This window comes from Macaca nemestrina, chromosome 6 (assembly GCF_043159975.1).
Source record: "Macaca nemestrina isolate mMacNem1 chromosome 6, mMacNem.hap1, whole genome shotgun sequence".
Lineage (NCBI taxonomy): Eukaryota > Metazoa > Chordata > Mammalia > Primates > Cercopithecidae > Macaca > Macaca nemestrina.
The window spans coordinates 21,801,015-21,828,191 of NC_092130.1; the positions used below are offsets into that span (position 1 = coordinate 21,801,015).

Consider the following 27,177-nt stretch of genomic DNA (forward strand, 5'->3'; position numbering starts at 1 on the left):
ACCAACTGAATTTTAAGTTAAGACAAACAGGGGGAGAGATCATTCATCTCCAGTTATACATGAAATAGCTTATAATAGTGGATGCTGAGTTCATGAAGTATATGTTCGACCCCCTTTGATATAAATTCCATCATCAGCTCACAAAGAAATTGTATTTATGCATAAGACAGTGCTCTCTAACATGAACTCCTATAAATTATGAGAACAGAAAATCCAAATTTATAAGATGCCATTTCTGGATTTATTTTTAATGCTCTTTCCCGCATATTACCAAACAAATGCCACATTAGCAGAGTATGAAAGGCTTTTTACTGGCATAAGCTATGGCCATGAAATTCACAGCACAGTCTGGGCTGGGTTTAGGTGCAAATGAAGGAGCAAACAGAAAGTGTGAGAGGAATCCCATGTTTGGGGTTGCTTAGGAGGTCCAAAGGCCTGTTATTTCCTGTAGTGTAGATAAGCTCGTCATTTTTCCTGGAAGGAAGGCACATTTCCTGATTTGTTAACAATAGTAAACATAGGTGATTACTGGCATTTCCTAAGAAATGTTTGTTTTCCCTTCCAAACTCCACACGTAGGATAAGACTTAATTCTCCTCTCTCTATCTTCTACGAATTCATTCAGCAGTTCATGTATCTGTTCATGCATTCATTTATTCATCAACTGTTATCGACTGCTTCAAGTGTGTCAACCATTCAGCTATGGAACTGAGGATATGGAATCTAGAAGGAAAATAATACAGGGTAGTAGTTAGAACACAAGCTGTCAAATCATTCTGCCTAAGTTATACATGAAGAAATAATAATAGTATTAATAATATTGCTTACTTGGTACCAGCCAGTACTCTAGGTTTTACACTATTACATGAGTTAACTCATATAATATTCCTACATATCTATGAGGTTAGACGCTATAATTTATTTATTTTAACTATGAGAAACTCGGTTTAAAATGATCTGATAGTAAGGAATAGAGCTGGCATTTGAACCCATGGTTTCAAGGTCAGCAGATTGAACCACTAAGTTGAAAAAAGTAGGTGTTCCTAAATCAATCCATCAGTCAATCATCAATCCCCCAGCTCTGCCTTTCTCTGACTGTGTGACCTTGGGTAAGTTAGTTAACCGCTCAGTGCTTTAATTTTCTTATCTATAAATGGAGATAATAATAGTACCTGCTTCATATCATAGTGGTGACAATTAAGGGAAAACTTATACATGTGCAGCACTTAGAACAGTGCCTGGCACAGGTATGTGCTCAGTGCTCACTCTTAATAGCAATTATCATCATTATGTGACAAATCTCCTTTCTTGTTACATACAATGGATGCATTCAGATATCAGGGTTTGGCAAGATAGAAGAATAAATGGCTCCACTGATTGTCCCCACCATAAGGACACCAATTTAACAACTATTTACACAGAAAAAAAAAAAAAGACAAACCTTCATAACAAGCAAAAATCAGATGAGTCTTCATCGTACCTGGTGTTAAGTTTGTATTGCTGAAAGAGGCACCGAAGAAGAAAAACAGTCCGGAATCTCTGATGCCAGGCCTCCCCAACCCCCCACAGCAGCTATGTGGTGCTGAGAGTGTCTTTGGAGGCTGGGGGAGGGAGAGCAGAGAAACTGTGAGGCATTGAACTCAGTGCTGTCCTGTTCGAGCAGAAAGGAAAATTGAACCAACTCAGCTGACGCTTGCCCATGGAGGGAGCATTTGAACCAACCCTAGCCAGTGGTTGAGGAATCAATGATCCTAGAGGCCAGAAGCTTGAGTGCCTGTAGACCTCCCCACTGATGGCTACAGTGCTCTGAGGTGCTAAGTAAACTTGAAAGGCAGTCTAGGCCATAAGAACTGCAACTCTTGGGTGAGTCCTAGTGCTAAACTGGGCCCAGAGAGAGTTGACTGGGGAGAACTCAACATACTGAGACACAAACTGGGGTGGCTAAGGGAATGCTGGCCTCACCCCTCTCCTAACCCCAAGTTGCACAGCTTCCAGCTCCAAAAGAGACCCCTTCCTTTTGCTTGTGGAGGGGAGAGGAAAGCGTGGAGGCGCTTTGTCTTTCTTCTTGAATACTAGCTCAGCCACAGCAGGATAGGGCACCAGTCAGAGTTGGGAGGCCCCTGTTTCAGGCCCTAGCTCCCAGACAACATTTCTAGACACACTCAGGGCCTAGAAGGGAATTCGCTGCCTTGAAGGGAAGGACTCAGTCCTGGGAGAATTCATTATCTACTAACTAAAGAGCCCTTGGGCCCTGAATAACCAGCAGCAATACCCACATACTACATCAAGGGCCTTGGGTGAGCTTCTGAGACTTGCTGGATTCAGGAACCAGCACAGCTGTGAGAGGGTAGAACACCGAGCAGGCTCTTGGAGTCCCTGATTCCAGGACTTGACTTGTGGATGGCATTTCTGGTCCTGCTCTGGGCCAGAGAGGAGCCCAGACTTGAAGAGTGAGTCCCAGGCCAGGCAGCATTCTCTACAAGTTGACTTAAGAGCTCTGGGACATTAAGAGAACATCCTTGGTAGTCTTACCATACTCCCCATGGCCTATGGTGGTGGTGGCTACAGGGTAAGGCTCCTCTGCTTTTGGAAAGGGGAGGAAAGACTGGGAATGACTGTGTCTTGTGGTTTGAGTGCCAGCCAAGTCACAGTAAAACAGAACACCAAGTAGACTTCTAATGTTTTTGACTTTAGTATCTAACTCTTGGATGGTACTTCTGGACCCACCAGGGCCTCGGGAAACTCATCATTCTGAAGGGAAGAAGAACACAGGCCTGACTGGCTTTGTGACCTGCTGATTATAGAGCCCCAGGATCCTGAGTGAACATAAGCGGTACCAAGGGAGTGGCTACAGCAGGACTTGGGTGAGACTCAGTGCTGTTCTGGTTTCAGGTCTGACCCAGTGCAGTCATAGTGGAAGTGGCCACAGGGATGCTTGTGTCACTCCATCCCCAGCTTTAGGTGGCTCAGAAGAAAAAGAGAAAGAGAAAGAGAAAGAGAAAGAGACAGAGAGAGAGAGAGAGAGATTCTCTTTGTTTGGGAGAAAGTAAGAAAAGAGAACAAGAGTCTCTACCTGGCAATACAGAAAATTCTTCCAGACCTTGTCCAAGACCACCACCAGTCTGCAAGAACCACAGTGTTACTGGTCTTGGGGTATTCCCTAAACCAGATACAGCTTAGATTATAACACCTAAGTACTTTCAAATATCTGGAAAGCTTTCCCAAGAAGGATGGGTACAAACAAGCACAGACAGTGAAGTCTACAATGAATACCTAATTCTTTTTTTTTTTTTTTTTGAGACGGAGTCTCGCTCTGTCACCCAGGCTGGAGTGCAGTGGCCGGATCTCAGCTCACTGCAAGCTCCGCCTCCCAGGTTCGCGCCATTCTCCTGCCTCAGCCTCCCGAGTAGCTGGGACTACAGGCGCCCGCCACCTCGCCTGGCTAGTTTTTTGTACTTTTATTTTAGTAGAGACGGGGTTTCACCATGTTAGCCAAGATGGTCTCGATCTCCTGACCTCGTGATCCGCCCGTCTTGGCCTCCCAAAGTGCTGGGATTACAGGCTTGAGCCACCGCGCCCGGCCAAATACCTAATTCTTTAATGCCTAGACACCAAAGAATATCTACTAATGTTTTCCATTCAGGAAAACATAACCTCACCAAATTAACTAAATAAGCCACCAGGAACCAATCCTGGAGAAACAGAGATATGTGACCTTTCAGATAGAGAATTCAAAGTAGTTGTGTAAATTCAGAATTCTTTTTTTTTTTTTTTTTTTTTTGAGGCGGAGTCTCGCTCTGTGGCCCAGGCTGGAGTGCAGTGGCTGGATCTCAGCTCACTACAAGCTCCGCCTCCCAGGTTTACGCCATTCTCCTACCTCAGCCTCCCGAGTAGCTGGGACTACAGGCACCCGCCACCTCGCCTGGCTAGTTTTTTTTTTTTTTTTTGTATTTTTTAGTAGAGACAGGGTTTCACCGGGTTAGCCAAGATGGTCTCGATCTCCTGACCTCGTGATCCGCCCAGCAGATTTAACCTAAAGAAGACTACCTCAATGCATTTAATAATCAAATTTCCAAAGGTGAAGGATAAAGAAGGGATCCTAAAAACAGCAAGAGAAAGAAACAAATAACATACAGTGAAGCTCCAAAATGTTCTACTTGGAAGTCTACTTGGTGTCTGCAACAGACTTTTCAGTGGAAACTTTACAGATCAGGAGAGAGTTGCATGACATATTTAAAGTGCTGAAGGAAAAAAAAACCCTAGAATAGTATATCTGGTGAAAATATCCTTCAAACATGAAGAAGAAATAATGACATTCCCAGACAAACAAAAGCCGAGGGATTTCACCAGACCTGTCCTACAAGAAATGCTAAAGGACGCACTTCACTCAGAAAGAAAGAGATGGTAATGAGCAAAAAGTAATGGCCTGAGGGTACCAAAGTCACTGGTAATAGTAAGTACACAGAAAAACACAGAATATCAAAACACTAACTGTGATGTCTAAACTACTCTTATTCTAAGTAGAAAGACTAAATGATGAATCATTCAAAAATAGCTACAACTTTTGTAGACAAAAGACAGTACAATAATATATAAATAGAAACAACAGAAAGTTAAAAAGGAGGGGGACGAAGTTAAGGCATAGACTTTTATTATTGTAGTTTTCTTTTTGCTTGTTTGTTTATGCAAACAGTGTTAAGTTGTTACCAGATTACATAATGGGTTATAAAATAGTATTTGTGGCTGGGTGCGGTGGCTCATGCCTGTAATCCTAGCACTTTGGGAGGCTGAGGCAGGCAAATCATGAGGTCAGGAGATTGAGACCATCCTGGCTAATATGGTGAAACCCCATCTCTACTAAAAATACAAAAAATTAGCCAGGCATGGTGGCACATGCTTACTTGGGAGGCTGAGGCAGAAGAATTGCTTGAACCTGGAAGGTGGAGGTTGTGGTGAACCAAGATTGCACCTCTGCACTCCAGCCTGGGTGACAGAGTGAGACTCTGTCAAAAAAAAAAAAAAAAAAAGTATTTGTAAGCCTCATGGTAACCTTAAACCAAAAAACATACAACAGAGACACAAAAAAATAAGAAGCAAGAAACTAAATTCTATCACCAGATAAAATTACCTTCAATAAAGGAAGATAGGAAAGAAAGAAAAGAGGAAGAGAATACCACAATACAACCAGAAAATAAATTTTAAAATGGCAGGACTAAGTCCTTACTTCTCAATAAAAATATTGAATGTAAATGGACTAAATGCTCCAATCAGAAGAGATAGAGTGGCTGAATGGATGTAAAAACAAGACCCATTGATCTGAGCCAACAGGAAACACACTTCACCTAAAAAGACATATTAGACTGAAAAAAAAAGTGATGGAAAAAGATATTCCATGCCAATGGAAACCAAAAAAGAGTAGAAACAGCTATACTTATATCAGACAGAAGAGATTTCAAGACAAAAACTATAAGAAGAGATAAAGAAGGTCACTATATAATGATAAACAAATTAATTCAGCCAGAGGATATGGAGCACCCAGATATATTAAGCAAATATTATTAGAGCTAAAGACAGAGAAAGGCTCCATTATGATAATCACTGGAAACTTCAAAACCTTACTTTCAGCATTGGACATATCTTCCAGACAGAAAATAAAGAAACATTGGACATAATCTGCACTATAGAACAAATTGATCTAATATATACTTATAGAACAATTCATCCAACGGCTGCAGAATACATATTTTTTTTCTTAGCACATGGATCAGTCTCAAGTATAGATCATATGTTAGGATACAAAACAAATCTTAAAACATTCAAAAAATTTGAAATAATATTAAGCATCTTCTCTGACCACAATAGAATAAAACTAGAAATTAATAATGAGGAATTTTGGAAACTATACAAATACATGGAAATTAAACAATACGCTCTTGAATGACCAGTGGCTTAATGAAGAAATGAAGAAAGAAATTGAAAAATTTCTTCAAACAAATGATAATGGAAACAAAACATATCAAAACCTGTGAGATACAGCAAAAGTAGTATTAAGAGGGAAATTTATAGCTGTAAGTGCTCACATCAAAAAAGAGAAAAAACTTCAAATAAACAATCTAACAATGCATCTTAAAGAACTAGAAAAGCAAGAGCAAAACAAATCCAAAAGTAGCAGAAGAAAAGAAATAATAAATATCAGATCAGAAATCAATGAAATTGAAATGAAAAAAACAATAAAAAAGATCGATGAAACAGAAGGGTTTTTTAAAAGTTAAACAAAATTGACTAACCTTTAGTGTGACTGAGAAAAAAGGAGAGAACATCCAAATAAATACAACTAGAAATGAAAAAGGGGCCATTACGACTGATACTGCAGAAATTCAAAGGATAATTAGTGGCTACTATGCACGACAATATGCCAATAAATTGGAAAAGCTATAAGAAATGAACAAATTTCTAGACAATACAACCTACCAAGATTGAACCAGGAAGAAGTCCAAAACCTGAACAAACCAATGACAAGTAACACAATCAAAGCTGTAATAAGTTTCCCAGTAAAGAAAAGTCCAGGACCTGATGGCTTCACTGCCGAATTCTACCAAATATTTAAAGAGAAACTAATTCCAATTTTACTCAAACTGTTTCGAAAAATAGAGGAGGAGAAAATTCTTCCAAACTCATTCTACAAGGATAGTAATACCCCAATACCAAAACCAAAGACACATGAAGAAAATAAAACTACAGGCTACAATATTCTATATTACATATACTATACTACAATATTCATCTCTGATGAATAGTGATGCAAAAATTCTCAACAAAATACTAGTAAACTGAATTCAGCAATACATTGGAAACATCATTCATCATGATCAACTGGGGTTTATACCTGGGATGCAAGGATGGCTCAACATGAGCAAATTAATCAATGTGCTACATTATATCAACAGAATGAAGGATAAAAACCATATGATCATTTCAATTGATGCTGAAAAACTATTTGATAAAATTCAACATTCCTTCATGATAAAAATCCTCAAAAAAACTGAGTATAGAAAGAACAGACCTCAACATTGCAAAAAGATCATCATGCAGGCATGTAGTCATCAGGTTATTTCAAGGCAAGAGAAAGGAAAGAATCTTAAGAGCTGTGAGGTAAAAGTATCACATAAACTATAAAAGAAAACCTATCAGATTAACAGCAGATTTCTCAGGAGAAACCTTACAAGGTAGTAGGGATTGTGTCCTATTTTTAGCCTCCTTAAACAAAACAATTATCAGCCAGGAATTTTGTATCCAGTGAAACTAAGCTTCATCAATGAAGGAAAGATACAGTCTTTTCCAGACAAACAAATGCTGAGAGAATTCACCATTACCAAGCCAGCACTATAAGAACTGCTCAAAAGAGCTCTAAATCTTGAAACAAATCCTCAAAATACACCAAAATAGAACTTCCTTAGGCATAAATTTCACAGGATCAACATAACAATAACACAATGAAAAAGGCACAAAGTATTCAGGCAACAAATAGTACGATGAATAGAATAGTACCTCCCATCTCGATACTGACATTGAATGTAAGTGGCCTAAATGCTCCACTTAAAAGATACAGAATAGCAGAATGGATAAGAGTTCACCAATCAAGTTTCTGCTGTCGTCAGGAGACTCACCTAACACATAAAGACTCACATAAAGTTAAGGTAAAGGGGTGGAAAATATATTCCATGCAAATGGATACCAAAAGCAAGTGGGAGTAGCTATTCTTATATCAAACAGAACAAAACAACAGCATTTAAAAGACAAAAAGGGACATTACATAATGATAAAAGGACTAGTCCAACAGGAAAATATCACAATCCTAAATATATATGCACCTAACACTGGAGCTTCAGCATTTATAAAATAAGTACTACTAGACCTAACAGCTCTAGACAGGTCATCAAGACAGAAAGTCAACAGAGAAACAATGGACTTAAACTATACCCTACAACAAATTACTTAATAGATATTTACAGAACATTCTATACAATAACTGCAGAATATACATTCTATTCATCAGCATATGGAACATTTTCCAAGATAGACAATATGATCGGCCACAAAACAAGTCTCAGTACATTTAAGACAATTGAACTTACATCAAGTACTCTCTCAGACCATAGTGGAATAAAATGAAATCAACTCTAGAAAGAACCCTCAAAACCATTTAAATACATAGAAATTAAATAACCTGCTCCTGAATGATTATTGGGTCAAAAATGAAATCAAGATGGAAATTTTAAAAATTATTTGAATTGGATGATAATAGTGACACAACCTATCAAAACATCTGGGATACAGCAAAAGTGATGCTAAGAGGAAAGTTCATAGTACTAAATGTCCACATCAAGAAGTCTGAAAGAACATAAATAGACAATCTAAGGTCACACCTCATGGAACTGAAGAAACAAGAACAATCCAAACACAAACCCAGCAAAAAAAAGAACAAAGATCAGAGTAGAACTAAATGAAATGGAAACAACAACAACAACAACAACAACAAAATACAAAAGATAATGAAACAAAAAGCTGGTTCTTTGTAAAGATAAATAAAATTGATAGACCTTTAGCAAGATTAACTAAGAAAAGAAGAGAGAAGATCCAAATAAGCTCAATTAGAAACAAAATGAGAGATACCACAACTGATACCACAGGAATACAAAAGATTATTCAAGGTTACTATGAACAGTTCCATGTGCATAAACTAAAAAACCTAGAGGAGATGGATAAATTCCTGGAAATATACAACCCTCTTAGATTAAACCAGGAAGATATAGAATCTCTAAACAGACCAATAAGACGCAGCAAGATTGAAATGATAATTTAAACACTGCCAACAAAAAAAAGTCCAGGACCAGACAGACTCACAGCTGAATTCTATCACACATTGAAAGAGGAATTGTTACCAATACTCTTGACACTATTCCGAAAGACAGAGAAAGAGGGAATCCTCCCTAAATCATTCTATAAAGCCAGTATCACCCTAATACCAAAACCAGGGAAAGACATAAAAAAAAAAAAAACTACAGACCAATATTCCTAATGAACATAAATGCAAAAATCCTAAGGAAAATGCTAGTGAACCTAATTCAATAGCATATCAAAAAGATAATCTACCATGATCAAGTGGGTTTCATACCAGAGATGCAAGGATCGTTTAACATCAATAAATGGTTTAAGTTAATAAATGTGATACAACACATAAACCGGAGTGAAAACAAAAATCACATGATCATCTCAATAGATGCAGAAAAAGTATTTGACAAAATTCAGCATCCATTATGATTAAAACTCAGCAAAATCGGCATAGAAGGGACATACCTTAAGGTAATAAAAGCCATTTACAACAAACCCACAGCCAACATTATACTGAATGGGGAAAAGTTGAAAGCATTTCCCCTGGGAACTGGAACAAGACAAGGATGCCCACTTTCACCACTTCTATTCAACATAGTACTGGAAGTCCTAGCCAGGGCAATCAGACAAAAGAAAGAAATAAAGAGCATCCAAATTGGTAAAGAGGAAGTCAAACTGTCACAGTTTGCTGACAATATGATCATATATCTACAAAACCTTAAAGACTCATCCAAAAAGCTCCTAGAACTGGTAAATGAATTCAGAAAAGTTTCAGGTTACAAAATTAATGTACACAAATCAGTAGCTCTGCTACACACCAACAGTGACAAAGCTGAGAATCAAATCAAGAACTTAACCCCTTTCACAATGGCTGCAAAAAAATAAAATAAAATTCTTAGTATATCTAACCAAGGATGTGAAAGACCTGTAAAAGGAAAAAAACTACAAAACACTGCTGAAAGAAATCATAAATGACACAAACAAATGGAAACACATCCTATGTTCATGGATGGGTAGAATCAATATTGTGAAAATGATCATACTGCCAAAAGCAATCTATGAATTCAATGCAATTCCCATCAAAATACCATCGTTCTTCACAGAACAAGAAAAAACAGTCCTAAAATTCATGTGGAACCAAAAAAGACCCTGCATAGCCAAAGCAAGACTAAACAAAAAGAACAAATCTGGAGGCATCACATTACCCAACTTCAAACTATATTATTAGGCCATAGTTACCAAAACAAAATGGTACTGGTATAAAAATAGGTGCATAGACCAATGGAACAGAATAGAAAACCCAGAAATAAAGCCAAATTCTCACAGCCAACTGATCTTTGACAAAGCAAATAAAACATAAATTGGGAAAAGGACACCCTGTTCAACAAATGGTGCTGGGATAATTGGCAAGCAAAATGTAGAAGAATGAAACTGGATCCTCATCTCCCCCTTATACAAAAAAAAAACTCAAGATAGATCAAAGACTTAAATCTAAGACCTGAAACCATAAAGATTCTAGAAGATAACATCTGAAAAACCCTTCTAGACTCTGGCTTAGGCAAAGACTTCATGACCAAGAACCTGAAAGCAAATGCAACAAAAACAAAGATAAATAGATGGGACTTAATTAAACTAAAAAACTCTGCACAGCAAAAGAAATAATCAGCACAGTTAACAGACAACCCACAGAGCGGGAGAAAATCTTCACAATCCATACAGCTGACAAAGGACTAATATCCAGAATCTACAAAGAACTCAAACAAATCAGCAAGGAAAAAAACCCAAAGAATCCCATCAAAAAGTGGGCTATGGACATGAATAGATAATTATCAGTAGAAGATAAACAAATAGCCAAGAAACATATGGAAAAATGCTCAACATCACTAGTTATCAGGGAAATGCAAATCAAAATCACAATGTGATATCATCTCACTTCTGCAAGAATGGCCATAATAAAACAAAATCAAAACATAATAGATGTTGGCATGGATGCAGTGAAAAGGAAAAAGTTTTACACTGTTGTTGGGAATGTAAACTAGTACAACCACTATGGAAAACAGTGTTGAGATTCTTTAAAAAACTAAAAGTAGATCTACTATTTGATTCAGCAATCCCACTACTAGATATCTACCCAGAGGAAAAGAAGTCATTATACAAAAAAAGATACTTGCACACACATGTTTATAGCAGCACAATTTGCAATTGCAAAAGCATGGAACCAGCCCAAATGTCAATCAATGAGTGGATAAATAAAATGTGGTGGAGACAGAGGACAAGATGGCCAAATAGGAACAGCTCCAGTCTGCAGCTCCTAGTGAGACCAACGCAGAAGGTTAGTGATTTCTGCATTTCCAACTGAGGAACCTGGCTCATCTCACTGGGACAGGTTAGGTAGTGGTTGCAGCCCATGGAGGGCAAGCAGAAGCATGGTGGGGTGTCACCTCACCTGGGAAGTGCAAGGGGTCAGGGAACTCCCTCCCCTAGCCAAGGGAAGCCATGAGGAACTGTGCCGTGAGGGATAGTGCTATCTGGCCCAGATATCATGCTTTTCCCATGGTATTCGCAGCCCGTAGACCAGGAGATTCCCTCGGGTACCTACACCACCAGGGCCCTGGGTTTCAAGCATAAAACTGGGCAGCCGTTTGGGCAGACACTGAGCTAGGTGCACAAGGTTTTTTTGTACCCCAGTGCCTGGAACACCGGTGAGACAGAACCATTCACTCCCCAGGAAAGGGAGCTGAAGCCAAGGAGCCAAGTGGTCTTGCTCAGCGAATCCCACCACCATGGAGCCCAACAAGCTAAGATCCACTGCCAGTACAGCAGTCTGAAGTTGACTTGGGACACTGGAGCCTGGTGGGGGGAGGGATGTCTGCCATTATTGAGGCTTAAGTAGGCGGTTTTCCCCTCACAGTGTAAACAAAGCCGCCAGGAAGTTCGAACTGGGTGCAGAACCCACTGAAGTGCAGCAAAGCTGCTGTATCCAGACTGCCTCTCTAGATTCCTCTTCTCTGGGCAGGGCATCTCTGAAAGAAAGGCAGCAGCCCCAGGCAGGGGCTTATAGATAAAACTTCCATCTCCCTGGGACAGAGCACCAGGGAAAAGGGGTGGCTGTGGGGGCAGCTTCAGCAGACTTAAATGTTCCTGCCTGCCAGCTTGGAAGAGAGCAGCAGATCTCCCAGCACAGTGCTCAAGCTCTGCTAAGGGACAGATTGCCTCCTTAAGTGGGTCCCTGACCCCCATGCCTCCTGATTGGGAGACACCTCCCAGCAGGGGTCGACAGACACCTCATACAGGAGAGCTCCAGGTGGCATCTGGCAAATGCCCCTCTGGGACAAAGCTTCCAGAGGAAGGAGCAGGGAGCAATCTTTGCTGTTCTACAGCCTCCGCTGGTGATACCCAGGCAAACAGGGTCAGGAGTGGACCTCCAGCAAGCTCCAGCAGACCTGCAAAAGAGGGGCCTGACTGTTAAAAGGAAAACTAACAAACAGAAAGCTATAGCATCAACATCAACAAAAAGATGCCCATGCAAAAACCCCATTCAAAGGTCACCAACATCAAAGACCAACGGTAGATAAGTCCATGAAAATGAGAAGAAAACCAGCATAAAAAGGCTGAAAATTCCAAACACCGGAATGTCTCTTCTTCTCCAAAGGATCACAACTCCTCATCAGCAAAATAACAAAACTAGACAGAGAATGAATTTGATGAATTGACAGAATTTTCTGCATCTATTGAGATAATCATGTGGTTTTTGTCATTGGTTCTGTTTATGTGATGGATTACATTTATTGATTTGCATATGTTGAACCAGCCTTGCGTCACAGGGATGAAGCCAACTTGATCGTGGTGGATAAGCTTTTTAATGTGCTGCTGGATTCCGTTTGCCAGTACATTATTGAAGATTTTTGCATTGATGTTCATCAGTAAAAGTAAAACACTCCTTAGCAAGTGCAAAAGAACAGAAATCATAACAGTCTCTGAGACCACAGTGCAATCAAATTAGAACTCAGGATTAAGAAACTCACTCAAAACTGTACAACTACATGGAAACTATACAACCTGCTCCTGAATGACTACTGGGTAAATAATGAAATTAAGGCAGAAATAAATAAGTTCTTTGAAACCAATGAGAATGAAGATACAATGTACCAGAATTTCTGGGACACAGCTAAAGCAGTGTTTAGAGGGAAATTTATAGACCTAACTGCCCACAGCAGAAAGTGGAAAGATCTAAAATCAACACCCTAACATCACAACTAAAAGAACTAGAGAAGCAAGAGCAAACAAATTCAAAAGATAGCCAAAGACAAGAAATAACTAAGATCAGAGCAAAACTGAAGGAGATGGAGAAACAAAAAACCTTTCAAAAACATCAATGAATCCAGGAGGTGGTTTGTTGAAAAGATTAACAAAATAGAAAGACTGCTAGTCAGACTAATAAGGAAGAAAAGAGAGAAGAATCAAATAGTCATGATAAAAAAAATGATAAAGGGTAGATCACCACTGATCCCACAGAAATACAAACTACCATCAGAGAATACTATAAACACCTCTACGCAAATAAACTGGAAAATCTAGAAGAAACGGATAAATTCCTGGACACATACACTCTCCCAAGACTAAACCAGGAAGAAGTCGAATTCCTGAAGAGACCAGTAACAAGTTCTGAAATTGAGGCAGTAATTAATAGCCAAGCAACCAAAAAAAAGCCTAGGACCAAATGGATTCACAACTGAATTCTACCAAAGGTACAAACTGGAGCTGGTACCATTCCTTCTGAAACTCTTCCAAACAATAGAAAAAGAGGGAATCCTCCCTGACTCATGTTATGAGGCCAGCATTATCCTGATACTAAAACCTTGCAGAGACACACACACAAAAGGAAAAATTCAGGCCAATATCCCTGATGAACATTGATGCAAAAATCCTCGATAAAATACTGGCAAACTGAATCCAGCAGCACATTAAAAAGCCTATCCACCACGATCAAGTTGGCTTCATCCCTGGGATGCAAGGCTGGTTCAACATACACAAATCAATAAACGTAATCCATCACATAAACAGAACCAAAGACAAAAACCACATGATTTTCTCAATAGATGCAGAAAAGTTCTTTGATAAAATTCAACACCCTTCATTCTAAAAACACTCAATAAGCTAGTTATTGATGGAATATAGCTCAATATAATAAGAGCTATTTATAAGAAACCCACAGTCAATATCATACTGAATGGACAAAAGCTGGAAGCACTCCCTCTGAAAACCAGCAGAAGACAAGGATGCCCTCTCTCATCACTCCTATTCAACACAGTATTGAAAGTTCTGGCCAGGGCAATCAGGCAAGAGAAAGAAAGGAAGAGTTTTCAAATAGGAAGAGAGGAAGTCAAGTTGTCCTTATTTGCAGATGACATGATTGTATATTTAGAAAACCCCATCATCTAAGCCCAAAACCTCCTTAAGCTGATAAGCAACTTCAGCAGTCTCAGGATACAAAATCAACGTGCAAAAATCATAAGCATTCCTACACACTAATAATAGACAAACAGCGAGCCAAATCAAGAGTGAACTCCCATTCACAATTGCTACAAAGAGAATAAAATACCTAGGAATCCAACTTACAAGGAATGTGAAGGATCTCTTCAAGGAGAACTACAAACCACTGCTCAAGGAAATAAGAGGGGACATAAACAAATGGAAAAACATTCCATGCTCATGGATAGGAAGAACCAATATCTTGAAAATGGTCATACTGTCCAAAGTAATTTGCAGATTCAGTGCTATCCCTATCAAGCTACCATTGACTTTTTTCACAGAATTAGAAAAAACTACTTTAAATTTCACGTGGAGCCAGAAAAGAGCCCATATAATCAAGATATCCTAAGCAAAAAGAACAAAGCTGGAGCCATTACGCTACCTGACTTCAAACTATACTACAAGGCCACAGTAACCAAAACAGCATGGTGCTTGTACTAAAACAGAGATATAGAACAATGTAACAGAACAGAGGCCTCAGTAATGACACCACACATCTAAAATCATCTGATCTTTGACAAAGCTGACAAAAACAAGCAATGGGGAAAGGATTCCCTATTTAATAAATGGTGTTGGGAAAACTGGCTCGCCATATGCAGAAAACTGAAAATGGACCCCTTCCTTATACCTTATACAAAAATTAATGCAAGATGGATTGAGGACTTAAACATAACACCTAAAACCATAAAAATCCTAAAAGAAAACCTAGGCAATATCATTCAGGACATAGGCATGGGCAAAGACTTCATGACTAAAACGCCAAAAGCAATGGCAACAAAAGCCAAAATTGACAAATGGGATCAAATTAAACTAAAGAGCTTCTACACAGCAAAAGAAACTATCATCAGAGTGAACAGGCAACCTACAGAATGGGAGAAAAATTTTGCAATCTATCCATCTGACAAAGGGCTAATATCCAGAATCTACAAGGAACTTAAACAAATTTACCAGAAAAAAACAACCCCATCAAAAAGTAGGCGAAGGATGTGAACACAAAATTCTCCAAAGAAGACATTTATGTGGCCAACAAACATGAAAAAAAAAAAAGCTTATCATCATTGGTCATTAGAGAAATGCAAATCAAAACCACAATGAGATACAATCTCATGCCAGTCAGAATGGCGATCATTAAAAAGTCAGGAAACAACAGATGCTGGAGAGCATGTGGAGAAAAATAGCTTTTATGCTGTTGGTGGGAGTGTAAATTAGTTCAACCATTGTGGAAGAGAGTGTGGCAATTCCTCAAGGATCTAGAACCAGAAATACTATTTGACCTGGAAATCCCATCACTGGGTATATACCCAAAGGTTTATAAATCATGCTGCTATAAAGACACATGCACACGTATGTTTATTGCAGCACTATTCACAATAGCAAAGACTTGGAACCAACCCAAATGCCCATCAATGATAGATGGGATAAAGAAAATGTGGCACATATACACCATGGAATACTATGCAGTCATAAAAAAGGATGAGTTCATGTCCTTTGCAAGGACACGGATGAAGTTGGAAATATTCTCAGCAAACTAACAGAGGAACAGAAAACCAAACACCACACATTCTCACTCATAAGTGGGAGTTGAACAATGAGAACATACGGGCACATAGAGAGGAATATCACACATTGGGGCCTGTCTAGGGGTTGGGGGCAAGGGGAGGGATAGCATCATTAGGAGAAATACCTAATGTTGATGACGGGTTGATGGGTGCAGCAAACCACAATGGCACATATACACCTATGTAACAAACCTGCACGTTCTGCACATGTATCCCAGAACTTAGAGTGTAATTTTGAAAAAAAAGAAAATGTAATATATATGTATATATGCCATGGAATACTACTCAGCCATAAAAAGGAATGAAATAATGGCATTTGCAGGGACCTGGATGGAATTGGATACTGTTATTCTAAGTGAAGTAATGGAAATTGGAACGGAAATTTCCAAACATCGTATGTTCTCACTCATATGTGGGAACTAAGCTGTGAGGATACAAAAGCATATGAATGACATATTGGACTTCGGGAACTTGGGAGAAAGGGAGGAGGTGACCACGGGTAAAAGACTACACATTGGGTACAGTGTACACTGCTGTGGTGATGGGCACACCAAAATCTCAGACATTACCACTACAGAACTTATTCATGTAACCAAACACCACCTGTTCCCCCAAAATCTATTGAAATATAAAAATTAAATGTAAAAAAACAACATAACAAAATCAGTAGCATTTCTATATGCCAACAGTGAACAATGTGGAAAAGAAATTTAAAAAGTAATAACATTTACAATAGCCACAAATAAAATTAAATATCTAGGAATTAACTTAACCAAAGAAGTGAAAGAGTGTTACAATGAAAGCTATGAAATACTAATGAAAGAAATTAAAGAGGACACCAAAACATAATTTAAAAATTCCATGTTCATGGATTGGAAGAATCAGTATTGTTATGATGTACACACTACCCAAAGCAATCTACAGATTCAGTGCAATCCCTGTCACAATACCAATGACATTCCTTGCAGAAATAGAAAAAAAGAAATCCTAAAATTTATATGGAACAACAAAAGACCCAGAATAAAGTGAGGAAATCACACTATCTGACTTCAAATTACACAGAGAGCTATAGTAATCAAAACAGCATGGTACTGACATAAAAACAGACACATGTATCAATGGAACATAACAGAGAACCCAGAAACAAATATACGTACCTACAGTGACTTCATTTTTGACAAAGATACTAAGAATATACAATGGGAAAAAGATAGTCTCTTCAATAAATGGTGCTGGGAAAACTGGATATCCATATGCAGAAGAATGAAGCTATACTCCTATTTCTCACTGTATAAAAAATCAAATCAAAAATTGATTAAAGACTTTAAGACCTCAAACTATGCAACTACTACAAGAAAACATTGGGGAAAATCTCCAGGACACTGGTCTGGGCAAAATTTTCTTAAACAATACCCCAAAAGCATAGGCAACAAAAGCAAAAATGGACAAATGGGATGACTTCAAGTTAAAAATGTTCTGCACAGCAAAGGAAACAATCAACAAAGCAAAGAGACAACCCACAGAATGAGAGAAAATATTTGAAATCCATCCCTCTGACAAGAGATTAATAACCAGAATATATAAGGAGCTCAGATAACTCTATAGGAAAAATTATAATTATCCGATCAAAAAATGGGCAAAAGATTTGAATAGACATTTCTCAAAAGAAAACATACAAATGGCAAACAGGCATATGAAAAAGTGCTCAACATCACTGATCATCAGAGGAATGCAAATCTAAACTACAACAAGATATCACCTCACCCCAGTTAAATGGCTCATATCCAAAACAGGGAATAACAAATGCTGACAAGGATGTGGAGAAAAGAGAACCCTTGTACACTGTTGGTGGAAATGTAAATTAGTAAAACCACTATGGAGAACAGTTTGGAGGTTCCTCGAAACACTAAAACTAGAGCTACCATATAATCCAGCAATCCTACTGGAGTCGGATTCAGTATACTAATTCAGTATACTAATTCCATTCAGTATACTGAAGAGATATCTGCACTCCCATGTTTGTTGCAACACTGTTCACAACAGCCAAGATTTGGAAACAACCCAAGTGTCCATCAACAGATGAATGGATGAAGAAAATGTGGTACATATACACAATGGAGTACTATTCAGCCATAAAAAAGAATGAGATCCTGTCATTTGCAACAACATGGATGGAACTGGAGGTCATTATGTTAAGTGAAATAAGCCAGGCATGGGAAGACAAACATCACATGTTCTCACTTATTTGTGGGCTCTAAAAATCAAACAATTGAATTCATAGACATAGAGAATAGAAGGATGGTTACCAAAGGCTGGGAATGGTAGTGGGGGACTGGGGAAGGGCAAGAGGGGATGGTTAAACAGGTACAAAAATTAGTTAGAAAGAATGAATACAACCTACCATTTGATAGCACAACAGAGTGACTATAGTCAATAATAATTGTACACTTAAAAATAACTAAAAGAGTGTGATTAGATTGTTTGTAGCACAAAGAGTAAATGCTTGAGTGATGGATACCCCATTCTCCATGATGTCATTATTTCACATTGCATGCCTGTATCAAAACATCTCATGTACCTCATAAATAGATACATCTACTATGTATCTGCAAAAATTAAAAGTAAAACACATTAAAAAGACATAAGGGTTTAATTCTCTCACAGAATGTTGGTTTGGGAAGGAGTGGCTCAGACAAACACAGTGTCCACCTAGCAGAGATACCAAGAAGGTCTTGGGGTCATGAAGGTCAACTATTAATGGTTCAAGTCAAACCACCAGAACAATCTGGTGAAACATCACTTCCATCACTCTGTAGTTCAAGGTAAGTTTGGGGACTGGAAGGACAGGATTCAGTGCAGCTCTCCAAAGCTTCAGTCCACAACCCAAGTCCCCACATGTAGTTCAACTTCCCACCCCACCCCCTCCCCCAATTATTAGTCTCTTTACAGAAACGACCTGAGGAGGGTCTCAGATCTTCAGGCTTTTGAGTGTTTTCTCTTTTTGAAAAAACCCAAAGGCCCTAAGGGCAGGATGCCGAAATATCAAATTGTACAAAAACACTCAACTTCCAACTATTCAATAATAGCTCATTATGTCCATAGAGTGGTTGACAACTCCCTTTCAGTCTCTATCTTCAGAAATCAGCTACTGTCTGTTTAATGTACTATCTTTCGTCTCAGGCAATGTTCTTGAGGGCAAGCAACAGAAACTGAATTGGGCTGCTTATGCAAAGAAATAATTTATCAAAAGGATAGAATAAAATACCAGAGAAAACCATGTTCAGAAACTATTATCCTGAGGCCAGGCATGACGGCTCATGCCTGTAATCGCAGCACTTTGAAAGGTCGAGGCGTGTGGATCACTTGAGGTCGGGAGTTTGAGATGAGCATGGCCAACATGGTGAAACCCTGTCTCCACTAAAAATACAAAAACTAGCTGGGTGTGGTGGTGTGTGCCTTCAGTCCCAGCTATTTGGGAGGCTGAGGCAGGTTGCAGTGAGAACCCGTGGAGGTTGCAGTGAGCCAAGATGGAGCCACTGCACTCCAGCCTGGGCAATAAATAAAGGCTCGGTCAAAAACAAAACAAAACAAAAAAAACCACCCAAAAGTACAAAACTATTATCCTGGAGAAAGACCCCATTTTGCCACAAAATGGAGTTAACAAAATAGCATTTGCTCTGGAAGTGAAGCACTTGGTGCTGGGACTTGTTTATCTCTGGATCAGGCTATCTTGGGGGACCATCATTTTCTTTCCCCCCCTCTTGGAAACTACATCTTGCTGTCCCAGTATCACTGCTAAACAACTATCTTCAGGTCCTGCTTTTTTGGAGCCCCACCTTTGGAGGCAAAGCCAGGAGTGGATACACATGATTGGCAGAGCCTAGGCCCATGCCTTTACTGTCAGTGGAGTCTTGAAAGCAAGTTTCTGGCAGTTTTAGATTTGATAGAAGGAGGTTGTATAATATTTTTCACCTCAGGCTGCTATAACAAAATATCATAGTCTGTGTGTCTTAAACAACAGACACTTATTCCTCACAGGTCTGGAGGCTGGGAAGTCCAAGATTAGTAAAGATTAGTAAGGGCCTTGTCCCTGCTCCTAGCTTCCAGGTGGCTGTCTTCTCCATGTGTTCTCCCATGGCAAAGAGACAGATGGAGAATGAGAGAGAGAGAGAGAGAAAGTGTGTGTGTGTGTGTGTGTGTGTGTGTGTGTGTGTGTGTGTGTTCTGGTCTCTCTTCTTTTTCTTATAAGGATACCAGTGCTATTACAGGGGCCCTACCCTCATGACCTCATCTAAACCCAAGCACCTCCTAAAAACACCACCTCCAAATACCATGATATTGGGGACTTTCGATATACTTTTGGGGAAGGATGCAGACATTCAATTCATAAAAGAAGTGGACTGTGACTGCCTTGAAATCTCATAGTTGGAGGATCCCAAAATAACAACAAAAGTGTTTAGGTGTTAACAGCTGAAAATAATGAAAAAAGCACATAACATCTTTTTAGTTAGACCAGTGATTCTCTGGGAATTATTTTGCTTATCCCTATTCAGGGATATTCATAACGTCTAGAGACAGTTTTGGTTGTCACAACTGGAAGATGTGTTAGTAGTGTCTAGTGAGTAGATGCCAGGGATGCCACTGAACATTCTACAATGCACAGGACAGCCCCCAACAGCAAAGGATTAAATGGCCCCAAATGTTAGTCATGCCATGATGGAGAGACCCTGAGTTAGACTGAAAGCTCCATGTGGGTAAAGACCCTCTCTGGCTTTTCTTACCTTTATGTCCTGACAACCATCAAAGCATGGACTCTACATGTTCAATAGATAAACAAAAGAGGTGGTGAATTAAGATATTTTTGATTTTCCACTAGTTTTAACAGAAAAGGGACCAAGAAATTCTTCTTTCTTTTTGCTTGGCTTCTTCCTGGCCACCGTGTCTTCTAACACGTGGCTGTCCATGAAGCAGACACCTGATACATACTTATCAAATCAATACATTCAAGGCAAAATCCAGAGTCTAAGTAATGCCTACAAAACCCTAAATAATCTGGCTTTTTGTTCATTCTTCAGCCCCCTTTCCATCCATTTTTCCCTCTGCTCACTCTGTAGTGAGCACCCAACAACCTCACTGGCTTCCTTGATGTCCTTTCTGCATGTCATCCATGTTCCTGTTCCCTCTGTCTGGAATGTTCTCTGCCCACCCCACTCTGCCGATAGCCACAGGCTCATTCTCTCGTCCCCCATCCAAATCTTTACTAAAATGACCTTTTTGCAATTAGACTTAAGGTGATGACTCTTGGTAAAGAAACACCTACCACCCCACCCTTGGCATTCCTGATATCTTTACACTGTTCTTTTATTCCCCACATCCCTGATAACTCATTATATACTTTACTAATATGTTGTGTTTGCTGTTTATTATCTGTCTTCCTCCACTAGAGTAATGTTTTCATTTATCTTATTTATGATGTATATCAAGTACCTAGAGTGGCGTCTGACACATAGAGGTGATCAATAAATGTTTGTTGAATGAATAAATAACTGAATCAACCCCAAAACATGGAACAGAGTGAAAATACAAATTGTTTCCCCAAAAGACTTGCTAAAATTCACAGACTGACAGACCCATTGTGGTGCAACAGATGCATAGGACGTCTGCATGTTTGGCAATGTTGGGAGCCAATGCTGGAAGCAAAGCACTGACCTGCCAAATACATCCTCTTGAGGTTTCTTGTGTACCAGACAGGACCCCAGGGCTTCCAAAATAGCCTCTATTTCTCACAAGTCTATGAAGGAAATAATAGAGTTCAGATTTTACAATTGAGGAAACCGGGACTCAGGGAGATTAAGTGGCCTTCCCCAGGGGCAATAGAGCTGGAAAGTAATGGAGCTGAAGAAGTGAGCTGGATTTTTCTGATTCCACAACTTATGACTCTGAACCCTACTTACAAGGGCATTGAGCCTCGCCTGGTGGGGCAGTTCTCTTGGTGTTAGATCTCTGGAATCTGCACCAAGTGACTGTGGAGAGGTGAAGAATGTCCAGATTAAGAGGCAAAAAAAAAAAAAGGCAAAATCATAGACACCAAACAGGAGACCTCTCCAAACCACCATTTAATTTTCTGACTGCTGAATAGTAATACAATACTGTATTGTGCACATTCAACAATTTCATATTAGCCATCTGATTGGCACCTCGCTACAACCCAATGCGTTATTTAGACCAGAAGATTTATGTCTATATTCCAGGCAAAGCAACAGAGGTGTGGAATGATGTAGTGACTTGTTCCCATATGCCTAGGATTGGAATTTAGTGTTCTTTCTGCTAGTCTACCTTGCTGTGCAATATCAATCGGAAAAAGAGCCATTTTCATAAACAAAAAAATACAACTAGGTATGTACTTGCATGTGCATACATGCATGCATGCATATAAACATACGTGTGTTTGTGTGTATACATGTAAGAATATATGTCTTTGTGTGTGCACACAAATGTATACATGCATGCGTGTTTGTGTATGTGCACGCATATCTGAGTGCATACAAGACCCAGACGCTAACCTCAAAAGCAACACCCCATTGACTGCTTCAGCTGTTAGGTTCTCTACATGCTCCAGATACATTTGGAATTCAAGAAGAGATGGGTGGGTGCTAAGAAACACCCTGAATGAGATGAGTCAAGACATCTGGTCTCTAGACCTGCCCTTTTCACTTTCCTCATTTACCTAACCAGGAGTTTGGCCATGTAATATCTGAAATTGATGGATTCTCTGACCCTGACCTCAGCCTCTGTGTTTCTGCAAGCTGTTCTCTCCTCACACTAGTTTGTTCTCTTTGACCAGTTAATTCCTTATGTCCTGACTTGAATCCTACTTCCTCAAGAAAGTTATCCTTTCTTATAGAGTCCTCTGCTTTCCTTTTATGGCATTTAGCACAGCAGTTTAAAAACAACCTTTTATGGCCGGGTGTGGTGGCTCACACCTGTAATCCCAGCACTTTGGAAGCCCAAGGCAGGCGGATCATGAGGTCAGGAGATCAAGACCATCCTGGCTAACGTGGTGAAACCCCATCTCTACTAAAAATACAAAAAATACAAAAAAAAAAAAAAAATTAGTCGGGTGTGGTGGAGGGTGCCTGTATTCCCAGCTACTTGGGAGGCTGAGGCAGGAGAATGGTGTGAACCCCGGAGGCGGAGCTTATAGTGAGCCAAGATCGCACCACTGCACTCCAGCCTGGGCCACAGAGCGAGACTCCGTCTCAAAACAAACAAACAAAAACATCCTTTATTTGTGTGTTATCTGATCAAAGTCTATCTCCCCTGGTAGGCTGAGGCTTCCACAAGAATGGGAGTCTTGTGACTTCTCCTCACTGCCCTATGCCCAGGGCTGAGCCCTGAATTATCTTCAGAGCTCCATCATTCTGTGTTGAGTGAATGAATGTAGGACAGGACTTGGATTTGAACTCAGTTTCCACCAATAAGAACTTGTGTGAGAAGTAGCACCATCTAAAGATCAATAAACCAGCAAGTGCTTTCTCTCTGTAGCAGCATTTTAAGATTAACCATATTTATGACATTTTGGCTTTTGACTAGCTATTCCAATGCTTGTAGCAGATTAAAAATATATATATATATATTTCAGTATGCTTTAAATATATATGTAAGTAATCTTTTACACATAAATTTCGGTAAGCTTTACAAAATATTTTACATATAATATTATATAAAGCTTACCTATATATATATATATCAGTAAGCGTTTTGTGAATCTGTGACATAAATATCAGATACCCCAAATTCTTCATTCCACTGTAGCCTTGTTTTTCTTCTTTATACCTGTACTGTATAAGATGTGGCCAAAAGCTCTTGGAATTATTTTAAAAATTAGAAATACTTATCCAAATGAATTGAGTATAACTTTACAATGTTTCTTGGGAATGTCTATTTGTGGAGCCACTTTAGCTAACCACACAGGAAACGTCATCTCATGACCTGTAATTTCACCCTGATTTAAACCAAAATGTTCTACCCAGCTTGGTTACTTTCTTTCTTCCTCATACTTGATGCCAAATGACTTTTGATCCATTTCAGAAGTTAAAATCACACTGCAAAGATGAAAACTGACTGCAATCAACGCTGTGCAAAATATCCTTGAGACTCCAATGGTCTAGCAATGGCAGTCTCACTGGGTTATATACACAACCTCTCAGGGTGACCACTTTGAACATGGCAGCATTCATATGATTTGTTTTTTAAGATAGCCAAATTGCTTGTAGAGTCATAACTCACAATTTCTTGGAGCGAGATCATTAAGATAAAAGCTGTTTTTACCTAACTTTTCTTAAAACATTTGATTTAATACTTTGATATTATGCGTGGGAAATGGATCGGTAAAAAAATGCTATTTATCAATGTATCTGTTTAACCCAGTAGGCTGTAATGTCAGAAGGGTAGAGATCATGTCTCTCATAATGACTGTTTTGTCCCCCAAAACAAGCATACTTACCTAGAGGCAATACAACATAGTGGCAATACATTCTAGTTTGCTCAAGACGGTCTCCATTTACTCTGGGGTGTTCTGGTGTAATTTTTAATAGCACGTCCTTTTACTCTTGAAAATGTCCCAGTTTGGGAGATGAATTATATAGCAGTAAGTGTTTTTGACTGTATCATGGGTGAAATAATGGATGAATGACTAACCAATGATTCACGTATCTATCACATCTGAGATATGAGATGAGTTGATCAACTGACTCTCTGAAAACAAAAGGCCCTTATCTCTAAGGGCTGATTTGTGTGGTGTAAAAACTCTCACTGTGACTGATTTCAGGCTGCCAATTTTATATCGGTGAAGTAGGAGTGAGGAAGGGTTGTCTGAGCTGGTACAAGCTGGCTCCACCAGACCACTGTCCCACATTTGCGAGACACCAAAATAAAAATGGGCATCTGGTTTGTTCCAGGGATGACAGTAAATAAAGTTTAACAACTGATATGACATGGGTACCAGTCCGTCAGAATGGATGCTGGTCTAAGCATCATGGCTCTGGCTGCATGGGGATTAAGCCACCACTTTGATCTTTGGTAAGTGACAGCACCTGTCCTGTGCTCTCACTTACCAAACTTACTTAGTTTTTCAAAGGTGGGGCAAGAACCACAGTAATGTGACTTCCAGGTCCTCATAGCAATCTTTTGGTGTTTCCTGGAATTTTAAACAGGAGTAGTCCTCCCCTGTGTGTGGTGTACTCTCTGAAGGTTGTGAGTGGATCACAGAGCATCATAGATCCATGCTGGGAACTCCTGCTGGCCTGCCCTACTGGAGAACATTCCACAGCTTCTCTGTTTCCTTGATGTGAAATTGAACTGTAAAGGAGTTAGACAACATAAGCTAAAAGTATTCTCAACCTCCCTTTGATTTTGGTAGGAAAAAAGGTTTTTTTAAGATAAAATAAAATATACTCCCAGGCCATCACATCACACTTCTTAGAAGATGTGGGCCAACTTTCAACTCCATCAAGAAATAGGTAATTCGTCTAGTAGACGAACACATTAGTTAAAGGTAAATGAGGGCAAATCAAAACCCTTCCTTGGCATCTTGAAGGGTGGTTGGAGTGAAGCTGTGTGAAGCTGCTACTTTGATGCTGGAATGTATCCATTTTCTCTGCAGAGAACAAAGACTCAGCAGGCAACATTCCTGAAGGTTGTCAGACTCCTTAGATAGTTGATTCCTGGAAGTCAGTGTCGGACATGCCTAGTAGACAGGAGGAGGGAAATGGTGGTATCACCCGTTTAGAGAGGATCTAGTATTTGACTGGAACTGACTGTCACCTACATTGTATGATTCGAAGGCATTCAGAACTCCCATATTCCACATCAGGGTCAACTTCATGAGTGTGTGACCTTTGCAGATGCACAGTGCTCTGTGGTTGGAAGGGCCTTACCCTTTAGTGCTCTGCTGTTGCCATCTTGAAATTCTCAATAACTTTTAAACAAGGGCCCCAGAATTTTTATTTTGTACCAGGTCGCACAAATTGGCTTGTGTCTTTCAAAAGGGTCACTAAAAGAGCTGAGGTTATAATTTTTCAAATTGTACATCCCAGAGACCTAGAATTGCCATCAAAATACACTATGAGTTACTATATTAGTCTGTTTTCACACTGCTATAAAGAGCTACCTGAGACTGGGTAATTTATGAGAAAAGAGGTTTAATTGACTCACAATTCAGTGTGGCTGAGGAGGCCTCAGGAAACTCAGAATTATGGCAGAAGGTGAAGGAAAAGCAAGGCACATCTTCCCGTGGTGGAGCAGGAGAGAGCAAGCAAGGGAGGATCTGCCATGCACTTTTAAACCATCAGATCACATGAGAACTCACTCACTATCATGAGAATGACATGGGGAAACTACCTCCATGATCCAATCACCTCCCCTCAGATCCCTCCCCCAACACATGGGAATTGCAATTTGACATGAGATTTGGGTGGGGACACAGAGCCAAACCTTACCAGCCACTGCAAGATGAAGAAGTATGTATTATGTTAATCAGGAGGAATCATAGGTTTCCTTACCTGTCAGCAAGGATACATCTATGTGAACAATTGACATAATTGATCAGAAGTCATAGTTGAAAGGAAGCAACTGGGGTACAGGAGAAGTGGCACAGCCCATAAAAGGTGACGAGAATAATGAGTGGCTTGTGGTGAAAGCCCGAAATATACAACACAGAAGCAAAGACAAGCTTTCCAAACTGACAAATGTTATTTCCACACGGCTGTCCATGATTCCCTGAATTTGCTTCCATCTCTTCTTTTTCTCCTTTTCTCCATCCCTTGACTCTTTCATATGAGCATTCAACCAACCTTTATGGTAGACAATGAAAAATGTAATAAGAAGGATACTGAAAAGGTACTCTTGGAGTTCAGAAGAGGAAGACATCCCATCTAGGTGACAGGAAGATGCATTTCTGGGAGTTGGCATTATAGCTGGTCCTTGAGAGATGAGAGTGACTTGGAGACAAGGTGAAGGAAAGGTTTCTAAGGAGAGAGGACAGTGGAAACAAAGGCATGAACCAAGAAAACCTGGGGGTGATCATCAAGAACAGTGCCTCGCTTTGTTCTGCTGGAGCCCAGGTTCATGATAAGGAGTAGTGGGAAGCAGAGCTTTCATTTCTTCCTCTATTGATTCCCTTCCTAAATATTTCA

The 27,177-nt window shown here is 39.5% G+C and overlaps 1 long non-coding RNA gene across 1 annotated transcript in view; it reads right to left on the reverse strand.

The window, feature by feature from the left end:
- Nucleotides 1–240: 240 nt before the first annotated feature.
- LOC105482357 (uncharacterized) overlaps nucleotides 241–27,177 on the reverse strand; it is a 204,357-nt gene continuing 177,420 nt past the window's right edge. The window contains exon 3 of the long non-coding RNA XR_011624527.1: nucleotides 241–722. This is a non-coding gene — a long non-coding RNA (uncharacterized lncRNA). The remainder of the gene's footprint in view (nucleotides 723–27,177) is intronic.